At 43.4% G+C, this 25,066-nt stretch overlaps 1 long non-coding RNA gene across 1 annotated transcript; it reads left to right on the top strand.

The window, feature by feature from the left end:
• The first annotated feature begins 418 nt into the window (after positions 1 to 418).
• Positions 419 to 7,745, top strand: LOC122460928. Its single transcript, XR_006282558.1, has 3 exons — positions 419 to 967; positions 1,178 to 1,289; positions 5,505 to 7,745. It is a non-coding gene; the product is annotated as an uncharacterized LOC122460928 (long non-coding RNA).
• Positions 7,746 to 25,066: the final 17,321 nt, after the last annotated feature.

Genomic DNA, 25,066 nt, shown 5'->3' with positions numbered 1-25,066 from the left:
GCTGCGTCAGCACCAGATTCAAATCCCATGGCGGGACGGGATCCCTGACTTTTGGGTAGACGTGATCTAGGCCCTTAAGGAATCTGGCTATGATGTCCTGAGCAAAAAACTACCTGCTCTCAAAGTGTGGATGGAAGGCTGAGATGGCCGCTAGATGGACCTTGATGGATGAAAGGGACAAGTCCTGGAGCTTGAGATTAAGCCTTAAGCTCCAGAGAAGCCCATTTGGGACTGACACCTTTGCCCACGATCCAGCAGATGAACCATTTCCACTTTGCCAGGTAAGTCGCTCTGGTGCAGGGCTTCCTACTTCCCAACAGGACACGCTGAACCTCAGCCGAGCACTGCTGCTCCTGTGAGTTTAGCCACTCAGCAGCCAGGCTGTCAGATGTAGCACTGCCAGGTTGGGGTGCAGAAGACTGCCGTGGTTCTGGAACAACAGGTCTGACCTGACAGGTAGCTACCAAGAAGTCCAGCAGGGTGCTGAACCAGTGCTGGCATGGCCACGCTGGTGCTACGAGGATGATCCTTGTCTTGTCCTGTTTTATCTTTGCGAGGACCTTGGGCAGCAATGGCAGCGGAGGGAAGGCATACATCAGAGCCCCTGACCAAGGGAACAGAAAAGCATCGGACAGGGATCCTCTCTCCATGCCCTCCAATTGAATAGAAGACGTGGCATTTCCTGTTCTGCCAGGACGTGAACAGGTCCACCTGGGGAGTTCCCTACCTGTGGAAGATGGAGCTGACCACCTGACTGGACCAATGACCTTGAGTGATGAGAATGACGAGGATAGGGACGTGAAGGGAACACCTGCCAACACCGATGTGGGATACTGACACCATACGAGGGACGCCAGGACGCTGTCTGAAATCCTGACCACTTGGTCCATGCTGGGCTGGTTGGGTACATAGACCGATGCCAGCCATGCCTGAAGAGGTCTGAGGCGGAGTTGTGCGTGCCGGACATGTAAGTACATGCTGCCATTTGGCCCAGCAGCCTCAGGCATGTGTGGTTGAAGGTGAGTGGGTGGGCCTGCAAGCCCGCGATGAGGTTTGTCATGGCCTGGAATCGAGTCTTGGGGAGGAAGGCCCTGACCCGAGTGGAGTTGTGGAACACTCCGATGAACTCTAAGCATTGTATCAGGGTTACGGTTGACTTTGTCTTGTTTATTATTAGGTCACGACAAGTGGAACAGACCAAGTCGAGATGTCTCTGCAGCTGACCCGGAGACCGTCCCTTATCAGCCAGTCATCGAAGTACGGGTATATTTGGATCCTCAATATCTCAGGTAAGCAGCCACTGGCACTATACATTTTGTGAACACCCTCAGGGCTGATGAAAGATCAAAGGGCATTGCCATAAACTGGAAATGGCACCCTCCCAACATGAAGCAGAGGAAACGCTGGTGCCCTGGGAAGATGGACATATGGAAGTAAGCATCCTTTAAAATGAGGGCAGCATACCAGTCTCCCAGATCCAGGGAAGTGACGATGGAGGCCAGGATGATCACGTGGAACTTCAGCTTCTGGAGTGACTCGCTGAGGCGACTCAGGTCTAGGATGGGTCTGAGGTCCCCTTTTGCCTTTGAAATTAGGAAGTAGCAGGAGTAGAATCCTCTGCCTTCCATGTTCTGAGGAATCTTTTCCACTGCCCCCAGGCAAAGGAGGTTTTTGACCTCCTGAATGAGGAGTTGCTTGTGAAAAGGGTCCCTGAAGAGGGACGGGGAAAGGGGTGGGAGGGGTGGTTGATTGTAAACTGCAGGGTGTAGCCTGAAGAAATGGTATCTAGCACCCAGCAGTCCGAGGTTACACAGGACCAGGCTGACAGGAAAGGATGGAAGTGGTTGAGGAAAGGGAGGGTTGAATCCAGTACATTAGCTGGGGCGCCATCCTCGAGCGCACCCTCAAAGTGACTGCTTCTGGCCTCCCTGACTTCTGGGAGGGTCAGGTTGAGCAGCCAGACAGGAAGAGGACTGGTAGCATCTCTTAGGCCCTTTGTCCTTGTCCTTCCTCCTGTAGGGGCCAGACCTGGGAGCCCCCCAGGACTTAGACTGTGTGGGAGGTGGAGGAATGGCTTCCTGGACTGCTGCAGGGTGTGCAGACCCAGGGAATGGAGGGTGGCTCAGGAGTCCTTGAGCCCATGGAGCCTAGAGTCAGTTAGCTCAGAAAAGAGCCCTGAACCTTCAAATGGCAGGTCCTGTATTGTGGTCTGCATCTCCTGAGACAGCCAAGAAGCCTGCAACCAGGAGCTGCGTCACATGGCTACCGCTGACACGACCACCCTGACAGCCAAGTCTGTCACATCCCAGGCCATTTGGAGGACTCTGCAGGCCACCACCGAACCTGACCACTGCCCCTCCGGTGACCACGGCGGGGCCATCAAGAACTGAGTCTGCCTACTGACTCTGGTAGGTGAATGGCGGGGTGACAGGGAGTAGTGCCGCCTGCTGGAGGAGCAGTACTGGGGGAAGTGTGACCGACATTGAGACCACGAGCGAGCCCTCCAGGATGGGGACCGATGATGAGGAGACCTTCTGGGAGAGGGTGTCTGGTGTCTAGGCAACCTATGGCCAGACAGTCATTGGTACCAGGGGCGGCGCCATGAGTCCGGAGTCCCCTGCCTGGTAGGAAGGGATCTCAATGGAGATCTTGGCTGTCCGGCTGGCAAGCTAGGATGCGGTACTGGGTCCCGAGGTCTGCGATCCGGCGAACTGGGGTGTTCTGCCAGTCTATGCTGCAGCACCCTGGTGGCCTTCCCCTTTGGTGCCACAAGCGGAGCTGTGTTGGTCACCTGGTATGACACCTGCGGAGTCAGTCGGCCTTGCTCCTTGGCCACCGAGACCGTTTTGGGCACTGCAGGCCTCATTGTAGGCTGGGAACCCTTGCCACTGTCTGGGGTGTGGAGTGGATCCTTGGTGGGGCTGGTGGGTTCAACCTCTGCAGTACCCCTGTGACTCCCCGTAGCGGGTGCATGGCCTGACAGAGGTCCTTTGCCTGATGAGCCTCTGTCCTTCAGTGCTGAGGGGCTTCGTTTCTTGAGCTTCTTCTTTGGCATTGGTGAGACGGAGCAGTGCTGGGCCAAGTCCGGTGCCAGCGGTGCGCCTTGTGCCGAGGCCAAAGTGCTGGGCTTAGGTGCTGCAGTGTAGGGTTCTGACACCTAGTGAAGAGCAGCCTCCATCAATAACTCCCTCAAATGGATATCCTGCTCTTTCTGAGTCCGCAGGCAAAAAGTTCTTACAGATCTGCCATCTGTCCTTGCAATGGCCTTCTCCCAGAAGCTTAAGGCAGCTATCGTGCAGATCACTGATTGGCATCGGCCTGATGCATGACACATGGCTTAAAGCCGGGGGAGCAGGGCATGACCCGCTTGGGGCAAAGTCCCAATGGGGGACACTCTTGATCAAGGGCTTGGCTACACTTGCAAGTTAAAGCGCATTAAAGCATCCCCAGGCGCCCTAACTCACGACCCATCCACACTGGCAAGGCACCTCTTAGAGCGTCTGGACTCTGCAGCTGGAGCGCTCTTGGTAATCCACCTCCACGAGAAGCATAACGCTTATTGTGCCTCAGCTGAAATGCCCCAGCGTCAGCGTGAACCAGGTGTTGCATTACTGTGCTGTGATCGGCCTCCGGAAACGTCCCATAATCCCCTTAAGTCAAGTGGCCACTCTTGTCATTGTTTTGAACTCGGCTATAGGAATGTGGATATGCCCTTTCAAAGCTCTGTTTCTGACAGCCGGCTGCTTATCTGCCCCGGGACAAAGCAACCATTAGTGTGGAATGCTGCTTGCTATGAGTGAGAGAGAGAGGTGAGGGGAAGCGGGATCTGCTGCTGTCTGAATTTTCAAGACAGCATGCTGACACGCTCTCAGTTCCCCAAAACCCCACTCTCTCTTCCCCCACATACACACAACACACTCCCTGTCGCACTCCAACCCCCCAGCCCCCACATTTGAAAAGCACATTGCAGCCACTTGCATGCTGGGATAGCTACTACAATGCACTGCTCTCTGTGGCATTACAAGAGCTGCTAATGTGGCCACGCCAGTGTGTTTGAATCTGATGTTGTGGACACACTGCAGCGTTTTCCCTACTGTGCTTCCGAGGGCTGGTTTAACTCCCAGTGCTCTACATCTGCAAGTATAGCCATGCCCCAGCTAAGACTATCAACTAACTAACTATGAAACTATGTACAACCACAACTAACAAGTCATGCATAAACTGCTACTGTTCTTGCGAAGCAAGACAAGGTGCTTCAATCAACTGTCATGGGCAGTAAGAAGGAACTGAGAGGATGCAGAGCTGGTGACACCTGATATACTGCCACATGGGAGTGCCACTCCAGGGGGGTGCCACAGCTGGCCCTCCGGATACTACTAGGGCAGAAATCTCCGACAACTGTGCAGATGGGCGTGCGCACACCTAAAATGGAATCGACATGAGGAAATACATGTCGAAGAAGAACATACTTTAAGGTTCTCATATTAACATTAACTGATCCACATTGAAGAAACTGGATCATACTATGATCTTGACTTAATGGAATTGCATTTGTTTACACCAGCATGGAATTTGGCCTTATATGTAACAGCCTAAACAGTAATCAAAATATGTTATATGTTGAATATATAAATAAGATAATATTCCTATAAGAACCTTAGCTTTGGCATTCCCTGTTACCTTCACCTTGCACTAGTATATTTGTTTTTATTTCACTTTCTGTGGCAAAGAGTTGGTTCAATTTCCAATCTGATTCTCACTCCCTGGGTAAACAAGATCTGGGATTGCTGTAGTACTGAGGTAGTTCCCTCAGGCCTAGGGGAACGGTAGTATCTTGCATCTTCTCTGCCGGAACCCCACCTCCTAATTTTAGAAAAGTTGTCACTGTTGGGATCCATAAGGACTGGAGTCCAGTTGTCCAAGAGTGGGAAACCCAATATTCAAGGCAGGATGGTACAGAGTGGGAGAAATATAGAGACCTTTAGGGGCCCTCCCCAAGTGTAAGGGACTGCGGAAGACTTTGTTACGGCCTAGCTAGGGAACTTCCGCTTTCTTGGGCTGAGAGGTTACTGTAGGACATAGATAGGTACTGAAGGACACAGTTGCTTTGCATGGCCCTTGGCCACGTAGCAGAAAGCCCCCCTTTGGGAAGTACCTAATTCTATATTCAGGAGCTGTTTTTGTGTAGTGCTTATTAACGCTGACTGTCTGCCCCTCCGTTGGACTCCGTCCCAGGCAGAGCTCCGGTGTGCTGGGTTCCCCGCCTCCGTGACTGCAACGCTTGGAGTCCCCGTTGCGGGTGGGTCGCTAACCTTCAGTAAAGCCAGTAACTCACAGCTGTGTGTAAGCCTCATTTTTCTCAGAGTACTCCTGCCAGGCCTGTGATGCTTCGAGCACCTTGGCCCAGAACACCAATGAAGTGAAGGATTCCTATGGGAGAAACTCGAGAAGACTGCTTATTATTCTTTTGATGAATGTGGCCTATTTAAATTTGGATACTTCAGTTTTCTCTCTACAGATTACCAACAACTTTGATACCTAATGGCACCCCAGTTTGCATGGCTACAGCACAGAAGACAAGTCCTGGGCAGGCATTATTTCCAGTCTGTAGAAAGGTAAAAGAATTGGCAACCAACTCAGCTTTGACTGCACTGTGCATTCCAAATCTCTAAATCTCACAGTCAATTTCTAAGCAAATATTGTTTGGTGTTTAGTAATTTACTAGAAATTGTTCCGGAAGTCAGGCTGGAAAGAACGAAATGAGAAGCCACCCTCAAAACTTTCATGAACAGAAGAAAAAGTGTTAATTTCCATCTTCAACATAGCACCTATCAGCTTGTGGAAAGAGTTGGGGAGGAACAAGATTGCCTTAGCATAAATTATACAGTCTTGTTTCACTGTTTGCCGCATTTCAGTACCATAAAGCTAGTTCTGTATTATAATGCAAACCCGATCCCAATGGGCCTAAGTGAGGTCATTGCTTACCTAAGCATTTCTGACATGCTACTAAATGACTTGTTGCCATAATTATATGCTCTGCTGGGAGTTATATTGATTAATGCACCTGACGTTTGTGGAAAAACATCTAGTGCATTTCCAGTTACATCATAGGTAGGCTGTACATTCTAGCTTTTCTATTGCCCATATCCTCTTAATTGTTGGGTTAGATGGAACCAAACAAATTACTTGATAAGCAGCTGTAATCTATTTTCATTTCATAGGGGGTAGGACCCTTCTGCAGTGTATTTGGAAATAGAGGAGCATTATTACTGAATTATGTGTAGTGAGATGTGGGAAATATTTGATGCAGAGAAGCAGTAAGAAACAATTACCTGTTACATTGTACTCCATTTATGTGTGTTGCATCATGTGTAGGCTTTAACAAATCCTGCTAATTACCATGAATAATGTGATTGCTCTGTTCCATTCACACTGTGAAAAATAATCTAGCCACTGTGATAATTTAGGTTGAAAGAGGGGAGAGAAGTTTTAGCTTATTATTTATCTAAAATGTCACACACTGCAAATGAAGCATTACAAAGATAATATTTCTACAATAAAGTGAAAAAAGGAGGTTTATGTAGACACGAGACCAAATTCAGTGAAGTTATACCAGGGATGCATTTGGGCGATGCTCTTTATAGTCCACAGTTTATAAGAAAACAAGAAAAAATGTCCTGATCTTTCAAAAATCTCATTCTTTGTTGAGTCAGCCTGTGTGACACTGCTGTCCATATTTTTCATAGTAATATTATGATAGGATTGTGTCATAGTCATAATGTATTTTATGCAGGATAGATCATGTGAGGTATCATTGGAAAGTTATGATTTACTGAATATGATTATTCTATTTGTATGCATGTATCATTTTTGTATCTAAAATTAGGAATATTGAAAACATCTGTACTACAAAAGTGTTTGCACCTGGGGAACGCGCACCAGACAGAATGCAATCAGTCTGACTGGCTAGCTGGGGACAAGTCAATGGACCATTAGGGAGAACAATAGGTCTTTGAAGATGCTAATCTCCCGCCTTCCTGAGCAGCTTTCCTGAGATGCTATAAACCGCCTCTGACTCATGGCTGCTTTGACACTGCAGGGTCATGTGTTCAAGTCACCTGGTACTGGACTTCATGATAGAATACCAGTATTTTTCCACAGAGGGGTAGGTGGGAATCACACTGAAAGACAAAAGATTCCTGCCATATATAAAGCCTATTTAAGTCAGGGGAGTGAGTTAATCAGGGTTTGTTCTTCACTGAATCCTCGTCCAGGATGACTGCTGTGAACATATAAGGGTTTGTCTACAGTGCCAATTGAACAACAAAGCTTTTGTTGTTCACAGGTGCTTAAAAAAACTCCCTCCCTCCCCCGAAAGACAAAAGTTTTGCCACAGCAAGTGGCAGTGTAAATGGCTCATTGTTGGCAGGACAGCTCTCCTGTTGACAACGTGAACCCCCGCTTATAGGGGGTGGAAGTACTTTGTTGGCAAAAATGCCAACAAACAGCGTTTATACTGCCCGACTTTTAGCGACACGGCTGTGTCTCTAAAAGCTGTGTTGTGTAGACAAAGCCTAAGAAACAAAGACAAAGTAGGGGAGAAGGATTGAGCCCAGGGTGGGAAGGTGTCTGGCCTGTGAAAGAACTACCTGGAGTTTTAAGATGCAAGCCAGGGTGGATAAAAATCAATGATTTTTTAAAAACAATTTTAAAAATCAGATTTTTTTTTATTTAAAATCGGGGTTTTTTTTGATAAAATGCTTTTTGAGGGAAAAAAATCCTATCTAAAGATAGTTTTAATTAAGATACATTATAGCTCAAAGCTATCTCATCATGGAATAGGGATTATAAATTCTAATTCTATAGTATGAGACAATATATTCATGTAATGTTTAAGAAAAGTTTTGTTAATGAGTTCCAATAGTTAATGGATTAGGGACCCAATCTTATGGGGTTCCAGGGGCTTCTGTATAGATTATTTAGGTTAATCTTTCTATCTACCCACTGGGACTCAGTGCTCAGTCTAGAAGATACCATCAGAGATGCATAGTTTTGCAGTTCTCAAACTGTGGATTTGTTTCTCCAGAGATAATATGCTTGTTAACAGCAAAAATGTTTTAAAATAAATACATAAATAAAATATAGAGGTGAGAAATAACAGACCTCAACCCTATTGTCCCTCTGCAAATTTGTGTACACAGAGTCAATCCCTTACCTCTCTCTAAAAGTGCAAAGTTTCGAACAGTTCAACAAATAGAAGATTGTTGGGAGTGGAATAGATCTGGACAAGGAGAAGATTGTTGGGAGCGGAATAGATCTGGAGATAAATGTGAGAAGAGAGGGACAGGCCGTAGAAACAAAAGTGAAACTGTTTGAGCTGCATATTCCAGAAGTCTTGAGATCTTTCTGAGTGTAGCGTTCATTGATTTGAGATCTACCATACCATTCTCTCACTAGAAGGAAAAACCTATCATGGCAGCAGGCCATAAGAGAGACTCAGTTTGGGAATAAGAATCATTCAAGAAATATATGTTTGCTGATGATGTTTTAAAGAAAGTCACACCAGTGAACTGGTGGAAGTCACTTATGCACTTGGATTCAGAGACTGTTGAAATGATAATCTCACTTTTATCAGCAGTAGCTTCTTCTACTGGTGTAGAAAGAATATTTTCTTCCTTTGGACTAATTCATTTCAAATTGAGAAATCGTTTGGGATCTGAAAAAGCAGGAAAACTTGTTTTTCTTTTCCTGATTATGAACAAACAAGGTGAAGACGACTGAGTTAGTTGCAGAAGCCAATATTTTACGTTTCTCATGTTGACCTGGCTGACATAGTCAATTTAATTTTTGTTTTTTTTTTAAAAAAAATATTTCATTTAACTATTCTAGTTAAAAACAATTTTAACAAAAACAACCCTGATTTTAAAAAACTTGAATGTTTAACTAAATTCAAAAATTCATATGCTTGTTTGGTTAAATTATTATACATTTGCTGTTGAAGAAAAAAAATCCAGAATACATAACATTGTTGTTTTAGTTAAATAAAACAATTTAAATGTCTGTTTGGTGATGTTCTTCTCCTAATACAGCGTGGCAAGAAAATCCTCCAAATATTGATTAACCTGTTGAATTGGAGATAGTTCACCTCCCAGTGACTTCATAAATATCTGCTTCAATTACCTTTGGTAAATGAAATAACCAAACAATCATTCATTTTCTGATATAGCTATAAAACTAATCGGAAAAGTTTTCAAAATAAATCACTTAAAATGTATAGTGTATACCTTCTAAAAATGAAACCTACATTTATCTCTGAGTTGTGAAGAATATGTATTAAGGTTATAACAACCATCAAGAATGCACTTTTATATAGAAATCCATGATTAAATTGAGTCTGCCTGTCTAGTGATTTAAATCATGATTTAAATCAATTTGATCTAAATCAAATCCAACCTGCTGCAAGCAAGAGCAGCTTGCCTTCAAGAACCTCTGAAATCTGTCTAAAACAAGATTTATGGTGGGAAATTACTATTTGTAACCAGTTGCTTTAGTATCTTAAGCTTATATTGTGTTTTTGTTTTATTTGCTGGGTAATCTGCTTTGATCTGTTGGCTATATCTTATAATCACTTAAAACCTATCTTATGTAGTTAATAAACTTGTTTTTGTTTTCTCTAAAACAAGTTGGTGGAATTCATGGGGGGTGGGAGAGAAGAGGACCAAAAAGCTGTGCATATTTTCCTCCATGTTGTAACCCACCACACCCTGATCTACAATTCATAGGGACATCTAAACTGATAAACAAAATCAGGTTATCCTAAAACCCGATAATCCATATCTCCCTTCCATCTCTAAATTCATTGACTGTGCAGTGTACAATTGCTGTCTGGAGTTCCTCTCCTCCAATTCTATCCTAGATCTTCTCCTATCTAGTTTCTGTCCCTTGCACTCGACTCAAACTGTTCGTGACAAAGTCTCTAATGATCTCTTCCTAGCCAAGCCTCAGAGCATCCTCATCCTCCTTGACCTGTCACCTGCCTTTGATACAGTTAAGCATGCTCTTTTTCTTGGAACCTTGTCCTCCCTTGGTATCCATGAATCTGTCCTCTCCTGGTTCTCTTCCTAATCATTCTTTCAGTATATCCATTGGGGAATCTGCCCCACCCCCACCTTTCTGTGGGGGTTCCACAGGGCTCTGTCGTTGGTCCCTTTCTCTTCTTCATCTTATCTCTGGATAATTGCATCCACAAACAAAAATTCAACTAATAGCTCTATGCTGATGACTCACAGATCAACCTTTCTGCTCCAGACCTGTCTCTTTCTGTCCAAACTAAAATCTCAGCCTGTCTCTCTGACATCTCCTCATGGATGTTTAGCCACCAGTTCAAGCTCAATATGACTAAAACAGAGCTCTTAAGCTCCCCCTGTCCCGCAAACTCTCCCTTCTACTTCCTTTCTCAATCACTGTGGATAACATCAATCCTATCTCCCACTCAGGCCCCTAGCATGGACATCATCTTTGACTTGGACATCTCTCTAGGTCCTCACATCACAGCTATGTCTAAATTTTTCCTGACTCTATCTGCATAACATCTCTAAAATACAATCTTTCCTATCCGTCCACACAGATGAAACTCTTGTCCAGGATCTCATCATTTTGCATCTAAATTACTGCAACAGCTTTTTCTTTAGGCTTGACAAGTGCAATTGTGCGCCTCTCATATCCATTCAGAAAGCTGCTGCAAAGATTATTTTCCTAACCTGTCAACTTTTCATGTCATGTCTCTCTTTGCATCTCTCCACTGGCTCCCCTTCTCCATCACATCAAACATAAGCTGCTGGCCTTCACTTTTCATGTCCTTCACAATCTATTCCTATCTCCCCTTTGCTATTGAGAGGTAAATTCCTGCCTCTGATTGGCCAATGATGCCAGCCTTCATTGCCCACTAGTTACATTTTTCAAACAAGCACTTTGTGCTTTTCCTCATGCTGCCCTTCCCACTTGAGAGGAGCTCCCCTTAAATCCACAAAGCTACATCATTATCGCTCCTTAAAACTCTCCTTTGGTGTGCTGCCTACAAAAAACTTGACAGGGGTAGGCCACTGGTACCACTGCCTTTGATGCTGACGAATACTGTCTCATGGTTTCCTTCTACTCCCCTGTCCATCTGTTCTCTCTTGTCTTATATTTAGATTGTAAGCTCTTTGGGGCAGGAACTGTCTTTTTTCAATGTTTGTAGAGTGCCTAGCACTATGAGGTCCTGGTCCATGCCTGGGGCTCCTAAGTGTTACGGTAATACAGAGAATAAAGAAGAAAACTCAATATCTAATACAGAGTGACCCAGAAGAGATGGGGGGAATTTTAATGTCCTTCCCCCACCAAAAAAGCTGCCCAGCATTATTAAAAAGCCCAGATGAGTGCATCAGCTTTTTCTCTGTTTTAAATCTGGCTCTCACAGTCTGAACTGCAGCCACCATCTTTGTGTCTGGCATCCTAAAACTAGACAGGGTTCTCTTCAGAGTCTGGTCAGAGGGATCATAGTCTGTTGAGCAATTCTGTAGCTTCCTTCCTTTCCATAAACTATCCACTATGGCTTACTGCATCATGGTATTGTCTGTTATATAGTGCAAGCTACCTCTTCAGTAAATGAATAACCACTATATAAGTATTACAGGGTTTATATCTTTGTATTCTGTAGGTAGTAGAGGGTGATGTTATCTAACACATTTGACAAAGTTTGGCATTCCGTCCAAGAGGGGGCAGTGGTACATGTACACACTAGCCATGACATTAAAGACTGAGCATCTCTATTTGCTTACAGGGCTAGAAACTGGGAATTGGGCCCAGGTTTCCCACCTGACAGTTCAGAGAACTAATTACTAAGCCACAAGGGAGATAGAAAATCTAACACTAAATATAAACTCCTATTGAAAAAAAATTTTTTTTACTGTGGTTTCAAACTGGAATTGCAGCAGGGTATTAAATGTGCTTATGTTAATTATTAAATTGTAGTGTCTAGCATATCCGATAGTTAAACTATTTCACTACAAGTTTTCTCTCCTATTAACATTCAGCCAGTAGGGAGGTGGAGAGGATGGCAGAACAAGCTGAGATACACAACATACCATATGACATAGAGGAAATTATATAGTGTACAGGATGTCAGGAAAAAACTACTTGATGCCTTTCCCAGACAAAGATTCCAGTATTTAGGTTCAGGTATACTCTGAAAAGTGGTACTGTTAAAATGATATGAGACCCAGATGGTTCTTCTCATTGACAGCAGTGAAAATTTACCTGGGACCTGAAAGCTGGCTTCTTTCTGCTTCTCATACTGTCACCAAAAATACAGATTCTGCACTAGACCTGGCTAGCACTTATGCAGGTGAGCAGTAGCAGGAAAGAGTAGGGAGCCTTCTCCACTTCTGTAGCTTGCATAAGGGTTAAGCAGAATTTCAGATCCTGATCTCAGAGGATAATTGCTTTCTAAAGCACAGGGACTGGAGAAGAGAAGATGGAGCCAAGGCTCCACCCCATTATGCTGAGAAGAATAGGTTGAATCCCTTGAAGGAGGTAGCAGTTTCACAGAATCATAGGACTGGGAGGGATCTTGACAGGTCATCTAGTCCAGTCCTCTGCACTTATGGCAGGACTAAGTATTTTCTAGACCAGCCCTGACAGGTGTTTGTCTAACTTTCTCTTAAAAACATTCAATGATGGAGAGTCCACAACCTCCAGTTGTTCCAGTTCTTAACTACCCTTAGAGTTAAGAAGCTTTTCCTAATGTGTAACCTAAATCTCCCATGCTGCAATTTAAACCCATTGCTTCTTGTTCAGTCTTCAGTGGTTAAAGAGAACAATTTATCATCATCTTCTTTATAACAACAACTTTTGACGTACTTTAAGACCGTTATTTCCCCTCTCAATCTTCTCTTCTCCAGACTAAATAAACCCAATTTTTCCATGTAGGTCATGTGTTCTAGACCTTTCATTATTTTTGTTGCTCTCCTCTGGACTTTGATCAGTTTATCCAGACTTGACTGAAGCATGGTGCCAGAACTGGACACAGTACTCCTGTTGAGGCCTTATCAGTGCTGAGTAGAGAATTACTTCTTGTGTTTTGCTTACAATACTTATGCTAATACATACCACAACGAAGTTCTCTTTTATTGCAACAGTATTACATTGTTGACTCATATTTAGTTTGTTTTCTACTATAACCCCCAGATTCTTTTCTGTAGTACTCCTTCCCAGGAAGTAATTTCCTATTTTGTATTTTCTAAGTATATGTCCGTATTGAATTTCATCCTATTTAATTCAGACTGTTCCTCCAGTTTGTCAAGATCACTTTGAACTCTAATCCTGCCATCCAAAATGCTTTCAACCCCTTCCAGTTTGATTTCATCTGCAAACTTTAAGTTTATTCTCTGTGCTGTTATCCAAATCATTTATGAAGATATTGAATAGAACCAGACCCAGGACAGATCTCTGCTGGACCCCACTTGATATGCCCTTCCAGCTCAATTGTGAACCATTGACAACTACTCTCTAAGATTTTTATGATTTTCCAGGCTGTTATGCACTCACCTTATAGTAGGCTAGTCTAGGCTATATTGCTCTAGTTTATTTATGAGAAGATCATGTGAGGCAGCACCAAAAGCCTTATTAAAGTCAACATCTACTGCTCTCCCCCTTATCCACAAGGTTTATTCCTCTGTCAAAGAAGGATAGTGGGTTGGTTTGACATGATTTGTTCTTGACAAAACTATGTTGACCGTTACTTGTTTGATTATTTGCTCCATTATGTTTCCAGATACTGAAGTTAAGCTGATTGGTCTATAATTCTCTGCGTTGTCCTTATTCCCCTTTTTATAGATATGTACTATATGCCCTATTACTGTCTTCTGTGAGTTCTCAGAGGTCATCACTAGTGGCTCAGAGATCTCTTCAGCAAGTTCTTTAAGTATGCTAGTTCGTGTTTCAGGCCCTACAACTTGAAGACGTCTATCTTGTCAAAGTTATTCTTAACTTAAACAAGTTAAGAATAACTCTCTGTTTTAGTCTCAGATCCTACTCCATTTACACTGACGTTCATTATATTAGTTCTCCAATCATTGCTAACTTTTTTGGTGAAAACTGAAACAAAAAACGCATTTAACACTTCCTCCATTGCTGCATTTTCTGTTATTATCTTTCCCATCTCTTCTAATAATGGGCCTATCCTGTCTCTGGTCTTCCTCTTAATTTCTCTTGTATTTTGTCACCCTTTATATATCCCTGTTAGTTTAACCTCATTTTGTGCCTTGGCCTTTCTTATTTTGTCTGTATATGCTTGTGTTGGTTTTTTGTATTCATCCTTTGTAATTTGACCTAGTTTCTACTTCGTGTATGATTCTTTTTTGAGTTTCAGGTCATTGACAATCTAAGCCATGGAGGCCTCTTATCATACTTCCTGTCTTTCCTGTGCATTGGGGTAGTTTGCTTTTGCTATCAGTAATGTCTCTTTAAAAAACTACTAACTCTCCTGAACTCCTTTTTGTATGCTTCTCTGCACAATGGGGAGCTCCAAGAAGCATTTTATTCCTTGACTCAGAGTATCTGCAGTCCTCCCTATGGGGAGGGATGGTTCTGCATCACCTCACTGGCACATTTTAACCCTCTGTAATGAGAGCTGAGTTGAGTATTGTGTTAATGATACTAAACATGAAGCAGAATATACAGTGGCTGAATTGGTTCTGCCATGCTAACAGGAGTAAAAGATGTTGCTTGATTATAAGTGAGACTATATTGTGTGCTTGGAAAACTTACAGAGAACAGACTGCGTAAAAAAAAAAAGTGATTTTTTTACATATGCTAGTCATTTTCCTAACCAAAATAAAGTTAGTTTATACTCTCCCCATTCCTATTTTAAACACCACTGTAATGCTAGTTTCCTTTTGTACTGGGGACCAACAAATAGAACAAGAGTATCAAAAGGGTACTATATGAAAGAGAAAGGAATAAGGAAGCCGTCATAAGTGCCACAGAGGATTCAGAGAGCTGCTAGGAGGGTTGGGGGGAGGGGCCCTCCAAAAGCCGGGAGGGACATACGAGAGATCCTGAGTAATAGGGTGATCCAACCATGTCAAAAAGTTGTAAGCGGGTCAAAAAAAGCAACAGCAAGAGGCCTGGGAGAAGTAGAGAATATTAATGTTATTTTGTCTCTTTCTTGTCCAAGATAATGGTCTAATCCCATACTTGGTCAGCTTCCTTATTCATTTAAATTGCTGCTATGTGCAGGGTTCCCAACATCTCTTCTGATTGGGAGCCCAGGGCAAACAAGCCTGGTTTGATTTATCTTTCCCTAACAATGTTGCACTCCTACAGTTGAGTGTCCTAAGCCTGTATGAAATCATCCCTAATAAATCCAGTGCATTTAACTTGTGAGTTTGATCAGATCTTTTTGCTACTGAATGTCTAGTTAGAAGAATGCAATTAGATGAGCCTGGTTTTATTTTTACAGTAATCAGTGACTCTAGCATGAAAGTTTCATGGATCATATATGACATTTAAGTAGATGGAGGAAAAAAAACAGCTGGTTGCACTGAGTTTGAAACACACAAAATGAAAAACAACAACACTGACAAATTCTTCTAATTAATTCATGAGCTTTTTTTCAAGTCACCATGGTACATGACAAGAGCTCCAATGGAAGAGGGTTGTTGTAACAAGAGAGAATAAGAGCACCACAGCCTCCTGTCATGCTTATTTCAGACATCCTATCATATATTTTGCCTTTCAGAAATGTTTGTGATGATGGAAGAAAAGCAAAGCAAATTGCTGCTTTCTTCTGAAATCTACTTGCTGCAGAGAAACACAGCCAGCCAAATCTACACTCAAGGCTACAGCCCACAAAAGAAAAAAAGTATCAAAGGGAAAGGGAGGCAAATCAGCTGTTAGGAATTAATTGAATTGCTGTGCTAATAAATGTTTTCTGTCAATCAGGTTGTCGAGTATTTGTATTTTAACGGCACTCGGCGCTCATGATTACAGTGTGCCATCTCATGCAATTCACTGGAAGATGGCTTCTCTGTTGAATTAAATGCAGCTATTTCCCTGCCCTTTGGTTTTTGTGAATTTAGTAGCTGTGAAAGATGGAGATTGCAGTCTGGTATTTACTCACAGAACAGGTCAAGAACTACCAGTGACAGTGACAACTAGCTTCCCTCCATGTGCCTCCTCTCTGATCTTGAGAAAATTTTTTTAGAGGAAAGAAGGGAGTTCATTCTTCAGGCCTAGTCAGTCTTTGGTCTCTCTGCTGAGCTTACCACAAGGGTGCCAACGGGTGCCAAGTATGGCTATTGTTTTATCATGTGGCTACTTGCCCACACAAACTGGACTGAAACCATCAACTTCTGGAACTGCTCCACTCTACTTTTTCAGTTCTGATATAGTTTCACACATTTACATTGCCAAGAAAACCTTTCCAATCTTTGAGAAATGAGAAATAAGATACTGCTAAAGGCAGGCAGACTGCCATGCAGTGGATCTGAATTGCTAATATCTCAACCCCCAATTTCAGGAAATCTACATGGTGTTTTATTGGCCCACATGGGGGGAGTTCTCTCCATCATCACCCTCCTGGTATTGTTTCTGAGGCAGCCTATGTTAGGTGATCTGCAAATGATACTGGAAATAGGAAATAAACTGGCATGTTCTTGATGTGGCTGACAGGTGTTGGAGTAAGGATGGGAAGAAGGGGAAATCCAAAAGAGAAAAACTGGATCTCTTATTGGACCTTCACAGCATTTAAAATTCCACTGCACACTGCTGCTGCTGCCTCTTGCCAAAGATATTCTGGTTTCAGCAAACCTTTACAGCATCAGAGTGCCCACTGAGTTATAATTTGTTTGTTTACCATTATCTCCTGAAAGCTAGCAATATATAATTCATCCAGAAATGGTCAGCTACAAAATAAAAGATAAAGAAGTAAAAATACAGACACTCCCCTCCACTCCCCCCCCCCACAAAATATATTGGAGAGAAGGCCCACATTTGCCACTGACATCTGCCCTAGAAGTTCCTGCTGTTTTGTCTCTTTAAGAGTTGGTATAACTCAGCCTTCTTGTGGAGGAAATAGATATTTGTGCAGAGTTTCTGCATTACTGGCATGATTCCCTGTAATGTCACAAACTGTAGAAAGTGGGAAGGGATTTCTGTTTTCAAATTGCTCAAAAGAGATATAGGTAGATCATTGTTGCCAAGTCTTGTGCTATTTGATGCTTTCATTAAAGCCCCAGTGTCATAAATATAAAGGGAAGGGTAATCACCTTTCTGTATCCAGTGCTATAAAATCCCTCCTGGCCAGAGGCAAAGTCCTTTTACCTGTAAAGGATTAAGAAGCTCAGGTAACCTGGCTGGCACCTGAGCCAAAATGACCAATGAGGGGACAAGATACTTCAAAATCTGGAGCTTTTGTCTGTCTGTGTGATACCTCTGCTGGGAAAAGATCAAGGATGCAAGCTTGACCTTGACCTTGGCCAAACTTTAAGTGTTTGAGTAAAATTTCCCATGCCAGTTGTCTGTTTAAGGCAGACATTTTTTTGGAAAATTTCAGCTAAAATGATTGAGCCATTTTTGAGAACAAGATTATGGTAAAAATACATTATTCTGCCCCTGTTAAAAATAATTGCTATAAATAATTGCTCTATATTTTGTTGAGAAGCTCTAGCTAATCTATGCTTTGCAACAGGGACTTGAAATATGGCAGGAGAGTCACCTTGGTGTCAAGGAAGTATCTTTTGCCAACCCAAGGAAGATTTTGCCATATTTAGGTAAATTATAATCACTGAAAAAAATCTTAGTTCACACCATGCTCAGTAGAGACTTGTTAGAATTTGGCAGCTAAATCCTCTGAAGAGTCTCTATCTCTCTGCAATTGCTCCTTCCAGCTGCTGGGGGCCATATTGGTGTTAGGCACAGGAAGACTCTCCTGTGCTCTCAGGTTCCCCGTGCTGCTGCCCAGGTAGCATGGAGGAAAAGGGAAGGAACTGCCTGACTCTAATGCAGAGAGGAGAAGAATGGGGTCACAGAAAAGGGACAGGAGCAAGAGAGGTCAGAATGGTTGGAGAAGACAGGAACAAGCATGGGAGAGGGGCATAAGACAGGGATGGGGGAAGGGCAGGAGCCATTGAAAGATGGGAATGTGTGTGGTGGTGAGGGGGAAAAGCAGGAATACAGGCACGGACAGGAACCAGGGGAGAATAACAGATGGGGAGAGGACAGAAGCTGGGGGAATGGAGGGATAGATGCAGAAGGGGACAAGGTGAGGCTGGGGTTGGAACACAGGCAGAAGGGTCACTAGTTGAAGGGTTTGAGTTGAGCACTTAAGTAGCCTTCAGTCAGGAAGGATGCTTTTCCCAGCATATATTTTGATTGGTTGAGGGAGTCATCTGTGGGGGAATGCAATATTGAAAATAGGGTCCTGGGCATGTTATTTCCCTTGCTGATGTAAGGATGTATGAAAACCTGATTCACAGCCCACTGAAGTCAATTAAAGTCTTTCCTTGAATTTCATGGGGGTTTGGATCAGGCTTCTTGTGTGATTATCCAGGCGTGAGCTGTTATGTGCTTATCCAGAGGAATCCACTTTAGTCACCTGTGATGTGACCCCAGATTATATCAGTGCATTTCAGTGTGTAAATTGAAATTTGCTTTAGCATGAAGCTTCAAACTGGTAAAGTTTTCTATGAAGAAAATGACTTCAATTTAAGAAGGATCAGCTATAGTATTCTTATCAAATGTGTGGTTCCACATATGTATGAAGCCTTGATAGCTGGTGGAAAAAAGGCTCCTTTCTTTACTCTGTACTTTTATTAAAATGGCAATTAAATTAAATGCAAAAAACTACATTATTGCAATTTTTAGATATTTCTAAATCCACAAGAGCCAGGAAATGCAAAGTTATGGCTTCCACTGCAACTTGACTAAAGTTGACTAACTTGACTAAATTTAACTTCTACTAGGTATTAAGGCTTAAATATTAACAGCCTAGAGAATCTCTCTCTCTCTCTCTCACACACACACACACACACAGAGTTATGGTTGTTGTGGAAGCCACAGAATGCATGTTTCCTCTCCTCCTTCTCTCGTTCTCCTTCTCTGCAGTGTTAAATAGCTTTCCCATACATTTCACAGAAGACAAATATACCATAATAAGTTACGCTATAAGAGACTTAGCAAAGCCCACTGAAGTCAGTGAAAAGATTCCTATTGACTTTAGATCAGGTCCTAAGAGAACTGAATTGAACATCTGCAATATATATTTGACAAGGAGATAGAAACTGGATGTCCTCACCTTCCATGACACAGCCTGACCCTGATTCTTGCTTCAGTATATTGGAGTGTTGTATTGTTTGCAGGTAGACTGGAGTCTTCAGATCAGAGCCACTCCTTAATGTTTCTCTTTATCTAGCTGCAGCCTCCTGCTATCAGAGAGGGAGCAGCAACTCTGCTGTGGTGATGAATGCTATCTTGATCCACTACACTCAGCTACTCACCCCAGGTTCTCAGAGCTTCAGGATAACTCACAAAAGATACCTGCAGAATTGGAGCTTTTTTCCCCTCAGAAAATTCCCATAGAGTTCAAGGGTTCTCAATCCTCAGGGCAGTCTACTCCAGTTCCAAGGAAGGAGATGGAGAGGTAATATTTTTGTCCAAGTCCAAGAAGACAGTCAAGTGCAAGAACTATGTTAAAGCAATGGGGTTATTAGTTAAGGATGACTGGAGTCCAGGCTGGAAACCTGGTTAAATCCACAAACTTTGTGGATACTGAATTTGCAGCTATTCCAAAAATGCTTTTTTTGGGGAGGGAAGAATCAGAATCCTTTTGCAAAGACACCTGTTGAAATGCTTCCTAACGCTCGGTCCCTTTGATACAGTCTTTGTTATGGGATTAAGACATCTCAAAATGCTCCAGCCCTCTCACTCAAACAGCTACAAACATTTCTTCCCACCATCAAAGTTGCAAGCTGAGCTCTTGGAGCTGTTTCCAGTTCAGCTGGAGAATGAAGCACACATTGTTAGCTCATCAGCCCTCTTGCATTGTCTGTGCATGACTTCTGTCTCCTTTCAGCTTCTGCTCCTTGGACTCTCTACACACCACCTCTTACTGCTCAGCATCAAAGAAGCTGATTCTATTAGTTAGGAGCAAAGTGTGTGTGTGGGGGGGGGGGATGTTCCAGTAACATTGTAATGTTTACTGGAACATCTGTTGGATGTACAGGCAAACAGCTGGTCAATTAATTACAGTATCTGCAGCCACTCTCATTTATCAGCTGGGCAAAGGGAAGGGTTTAGTCACTACACTGAATAACAAGAAAAATCAGACTCATCTCCAGCAGCCTCTTCTGGTCTTGCATGCTTATAGTGTGAGCTATTGCACCTTGTTCAGGGAACAGTCTTTTAGTGGCACAGTGCCCTGCTGAATCCGTTAACCCGAGTCAGAAGGGATTGAGTACTATCTCACCTTTTTGTCCAGGTAGCAACTGGACACAGAGTGACTCCTTCCCTTTGTATCGGTGAACATGAGAGAAAATGTACAGTCCTGATGAAGGAACGGCCAGTGAAGCAGATTTTCTGTGTTGAGAACAGGTGTCAGGATCCTGACAAGGGCAGTTAGGACCAAGGATCAGAGCAGCATCACACCCAAGGCTGAGAGTAGTAGAGGAGTTCATAGCCAAGTTCCAGGCTGGGATTAATATCAACCATCAGAGTCCATGTCATGTTTCCGGAGGCAAAGTCCAAATCAAGCTGAGGTGAGAGCCAGGAGTTCAAGAGCAGGAATGGCCATGGCAACTACAAGAGATCCACAGTGTTCTCTGCTTGCTTCCTGAGCCGCTCCTTGGGCTTATATAGGGTGACGAGCCATGAGGCTGCTGCCTGTCAGATCCCTTGAGACGGGACTGCCCATGGTCCATGTCCACAGCAGGTCATGGAGTGTAAGCTGGTTACAGCTGCTGCTGGGTGGCAGTGTGGAGGTGATTACTGTCTAACAGCTTTACAGGGCTGGGTTCAAGATCCACTGTGACTTACATTAAGGTAATCAATTATCTGCTATTTGTAAGTTTTCACCAAATAGCTTGGACACACACATTTCAGCCTAGGGGCTGTTTTTAAACTCTTCAGTTTGTCTGTTCCTGGGATGTGAGGGGAAGGATGGCTCAGTAGTTAGGGTGCTAGCTTGAAGACACATGTTAAATGCCCTACTTTGCTATAGTCTCCCTGAGTGATCTTGGGTAGTTCACTTAGGGCTTGTCTACAAGGGCAATTTACCAGTATAAATGATGACGGTAAATTTCTCTGTGTAGAAAGGCTCTTAGCCTCTCTGTGCCTCAGTTCCCCATCTGTAAAATGGGGATCATAGGACTTCCCTACCTCACAGAAATGTTCTGAGGATAAATTCATTAAAGATTGTGGGCATTTAGATACCACACTAATTGGGGGTGGGGAATCAAATAATTTTCTTCAATAGATAGTTTGTGAGCTAGATGATCAGTCTACTTTGTCAGTTCTGACTGGATACCTGAAACTTTTAAAAACAGGAGACTAATCATAGAACTGTAGAAATGTAGGGCTGGAAGGGACTTCAAGAGGTCATCTAGTCCAGCCTCTCCTGCTGAGGCAGGACCAAGTACACCTGGACCACCCTGACCAATGTTTTTCTAACTAACAATCTGTTGTTAGTAAATAGTGAACAACACACATTCCACAGAAACTTTCAAAATAATCACTAGTGCTAAAGTTTGTCAAGTTTTCAAGATTAACAAAATTTTTCACCACAGCAAGGCAGATGTTCAAATACTTATGAATAATATGACTCCAGAAATAATGGTGGACAAAACTTTACTTCAGAAATCAATAGTCAATCTGCTTGCTATTTGGCCAACACTAATCAGAACAACATTGAGCCATTCGAGTGTCCACCCATGAAAAAAAAATACATGCGTATGCTTCTAAAGCAAAACAAGTCCCCCACCCTCCTTTAAAAGGTAAGAAAGTGATGCAAGTGAATCTTTGCCTGCTTTGCAATTCAAAGAGGCTCAGATCCTCCAATTAAAGGGAAATGAAGTTATAAATAATTTATAGTGCTGTAAATATGCACAGCCCTTAGTGGTAGTGGTGGAATTGTGGTGGTTTATTTGGACAGAACTGAATATGCAATTGCTTTTTAGCTAGGGGGGAATTGTACTGAGTCACTTTTTACTATTTCTGTAAAGTTGCCTTATTAAGCTGATTACTACCAGCAGATGTCTCACTACTACAGACCATGCCGTAGCCTGAAAGATACCCTTACCTTAACCAAAAAGAAAAGGAGTACTTGTGGCACCTTAGAGACTAACAAATTTATTTGAGCATAAGCTTTCGTGAACTACAGCTCACTTCATCGGATGCATTTGGTGGAAAATACAGAGGGGAGATTTTTATACACACACAGAGAACATGAAACAATGGGTTTTATCGTACACACTGTAAGGAGAGTGATCACTTAAGATGAGCCATCACCAGCAGCAGGGGGGGAGGGAGGAAAACCTTTCATGGTGACAAGCAAGGTAGGCTATTTCCAGCAGTTAACAAGAACATCTGAGGAACAGTGGGGGGTGAGGTGGGGGGGACAAATAACATGGGGAAATAGTTTTACTTTGTGTAATGACTCATCCATTCCCAGTCTCTATTCAAGCCTAAGTTAATTGTATCCAGTTTGCAAATTAATTCCAATTCAGCAGTCTATCGTTGGAGTCTGTTTTTGAAGTTTTTTTTGTTGAAGAATAGCCACCCTCAGGTCTGTAATCGAGTGACCAGAGAGATTGAAGTGTTCTCCAATTGGTTTTTGAATGTAAATGACAGGTTTCAGAGTAGCAGCCGTGTTAGTCTGTATTCGCAAAAAGAAAAGGAGTATTTGTGGCACCTTAGAGACTAACAAATTTATTAGAGCATAAGCTTTCGTGAGCTACAGCTCACTTCATCGGATGCATCCGATGAAGTGAGCTGTAGCTCACGAAAGCTTATGCTCTAATAAATTTGTTAGTCTTTAAGGTGCCACAAGTACTCCTTTTCTTTTTTTGAATGTTATAATTCTTGACGTCTGATTTGTGTCCATTTATTCTTTTACATAGAGACTGTTCAGTTTGACCAATGTACATGGCAGAGGGGCATTGCTGGCACATGATGGCATATATCACATTGGTAGATGCGCAGGTGAACGAGCCTCTGATAGTGTGGCTGATGTGATTAGGCCCTATGATGGTGTCCCCTGAATAGATATGTGGGCAGAGCTGGCAACGGGCTTTGTTGCAAGGATAGGTTCCTGGGTTAGTGGTTCTGTTGTGTGGTGTGTGTGTGGTTGCTGGTGAGTATTTGCTTCAGATTGGGAGGCTGTCTGTAAGCAAGGACTGGCCTGTCTCCCAAGATCTGTGAGAGTGATGGGTCGTCCTTCAGGATGGGTTGTAGATCCTTGATGATGCGTTGGAGAGGTTTTAGTTGGGGGCTGAAGGTGATGGCTAGTGGCGTTCTGTTATTTTCTTTGTTGGGCCTGTCCTGTAGTAGGTGACTTCTGGGTACTCTTCTGGCTCTGTCAATCTGTTTCTTCACTTCAGCAGGTGGGTATTGTAGTTGTAGGAATGCATGATAGAGATCTTGTAGGTGTTTGTCTCTGTCTGAGGGGTTGGAGCAAATGCGGTTATATCGTAGAGCTTGGCTGTAGACAATGGATCGTGTGGTATGATCCGGATGAAAGCTAGAGGCATGTAGGTAGGCATAGCGGTCAATAGGTTTCCGATACAGGGTGGTGTTTATGTGACCATCGCTTATTAGCACCATAGTGTCCAGGAAGTGGATCTCTTGTGTGGACTGGTCCAGGCTGAGGTTGATGGTGGGATGGAAATTGTTGAAATCATGGTGGAATTCCTCAAGGGCTTCTTTTCCATGTGTCCAGATGATGAAGATGACATCAATGTAGCGCAAGTAGAGTAGGGGCATTAGGGGATGAGAGCTGAGGAAGCGTTGTTCTAAGTCAGCCATAAAAATGTTGGCATACTGTGGGGCCATGCGGGTACCCATCGCAGTGCCGCTGATTTGAAGGTATACATTGTCCCCAAATGTGAAATAGTTATGGGTGAGGACAAAGTCACAAAGTTCAGCCACCAGGTTAGCCGTGACAGTATCGGGGATACTGTTCCTGACGGCTTGTAGTCCATCTTTGTGTGGAATGTTGGTGTAGAGGGCTTCTACATCCAGAGTGGCTAGGATGGTGTTTTTAGGAAGATCACCAATGGATTGTAGTTTCCTCAGGAAGTCAGTGGTGTCTCGAAGATAGCTGGGAGTGCTGGTAGCATAGGGCCTGAGGAGGGAGTCTACATAGCCAGACAATCCTGCTGTCAGGGTGCCAATGCCTGAGATGATGGGGCGTCCAGGATTTCCAGGTTTATGGATCTTGGGTAGCAGATAGAATACCCCAGGTCGGGGTTCTGTGCGGATTTGTTCTTGTGCTTTTTCAGGGAGTTTCTTGAGCAAATGCTGTAGTTTCTTTTGGTAACTCTCAGTGGGATCAGAGGGTAATGGCTTGTACAAAGTGGTGTTGGAGAGCTGCCTAGTAGCCTCTTGTTCATACTCCAACCTATTCATGATGACCACAGCACCTCCTTTGTCAGCCTTTTTGATTATGATGTCAGAGTTGTTTCTGAGGCTGTGGATGGCATTGTGTTCTGCATGGCTGAGGTTATGGGGCAAGTGATGCTGCTTTTCCACAATTTCAGCTCGTGCACGTCGGCGGAAGCACTCTATGTAGAAGTCCAGTCTGTTGTTTCGACCTTCAGGAGGAGTCCACCCAGAATCCTTCTTTTTGTAGTGTTGGTAGGAAGGTCTCTGTGGCTTAATATGTTGGTCAGAAGTGTGTTGGAAATATTCCTTGAGTCGGAGACGTCGAAAATAGGATTCTAGGTCACCACAGAACTGTATCATGTTCGTGGGGGTGGAGGGGCAAAAGGAGAGGCCCTGAGATAGGACAGATTCTTCTGCTGGGTTAAGAGTG

The sequence above is a fragment of the Dermochelys coriacea genome, chromosome 7, assembly GCF_009764565.3.
Source record: "Dermochelys coriacea isolate rDerCor1 chromosome 7, rDerCor1.pri.v4, whole genome shotgun sequence".
Classification (NCBI taxonomy): domain Eukaryota; kingdom Metazoa; phylum Chordata; order Testudines; family Dermochelyidae; genus Dermochelys; species Dermochelys coriacea.
Note: the sequence above shows the minus strand (reverse complement) of the source record. Positions and strands in the feature narration are given on the sequence as shown.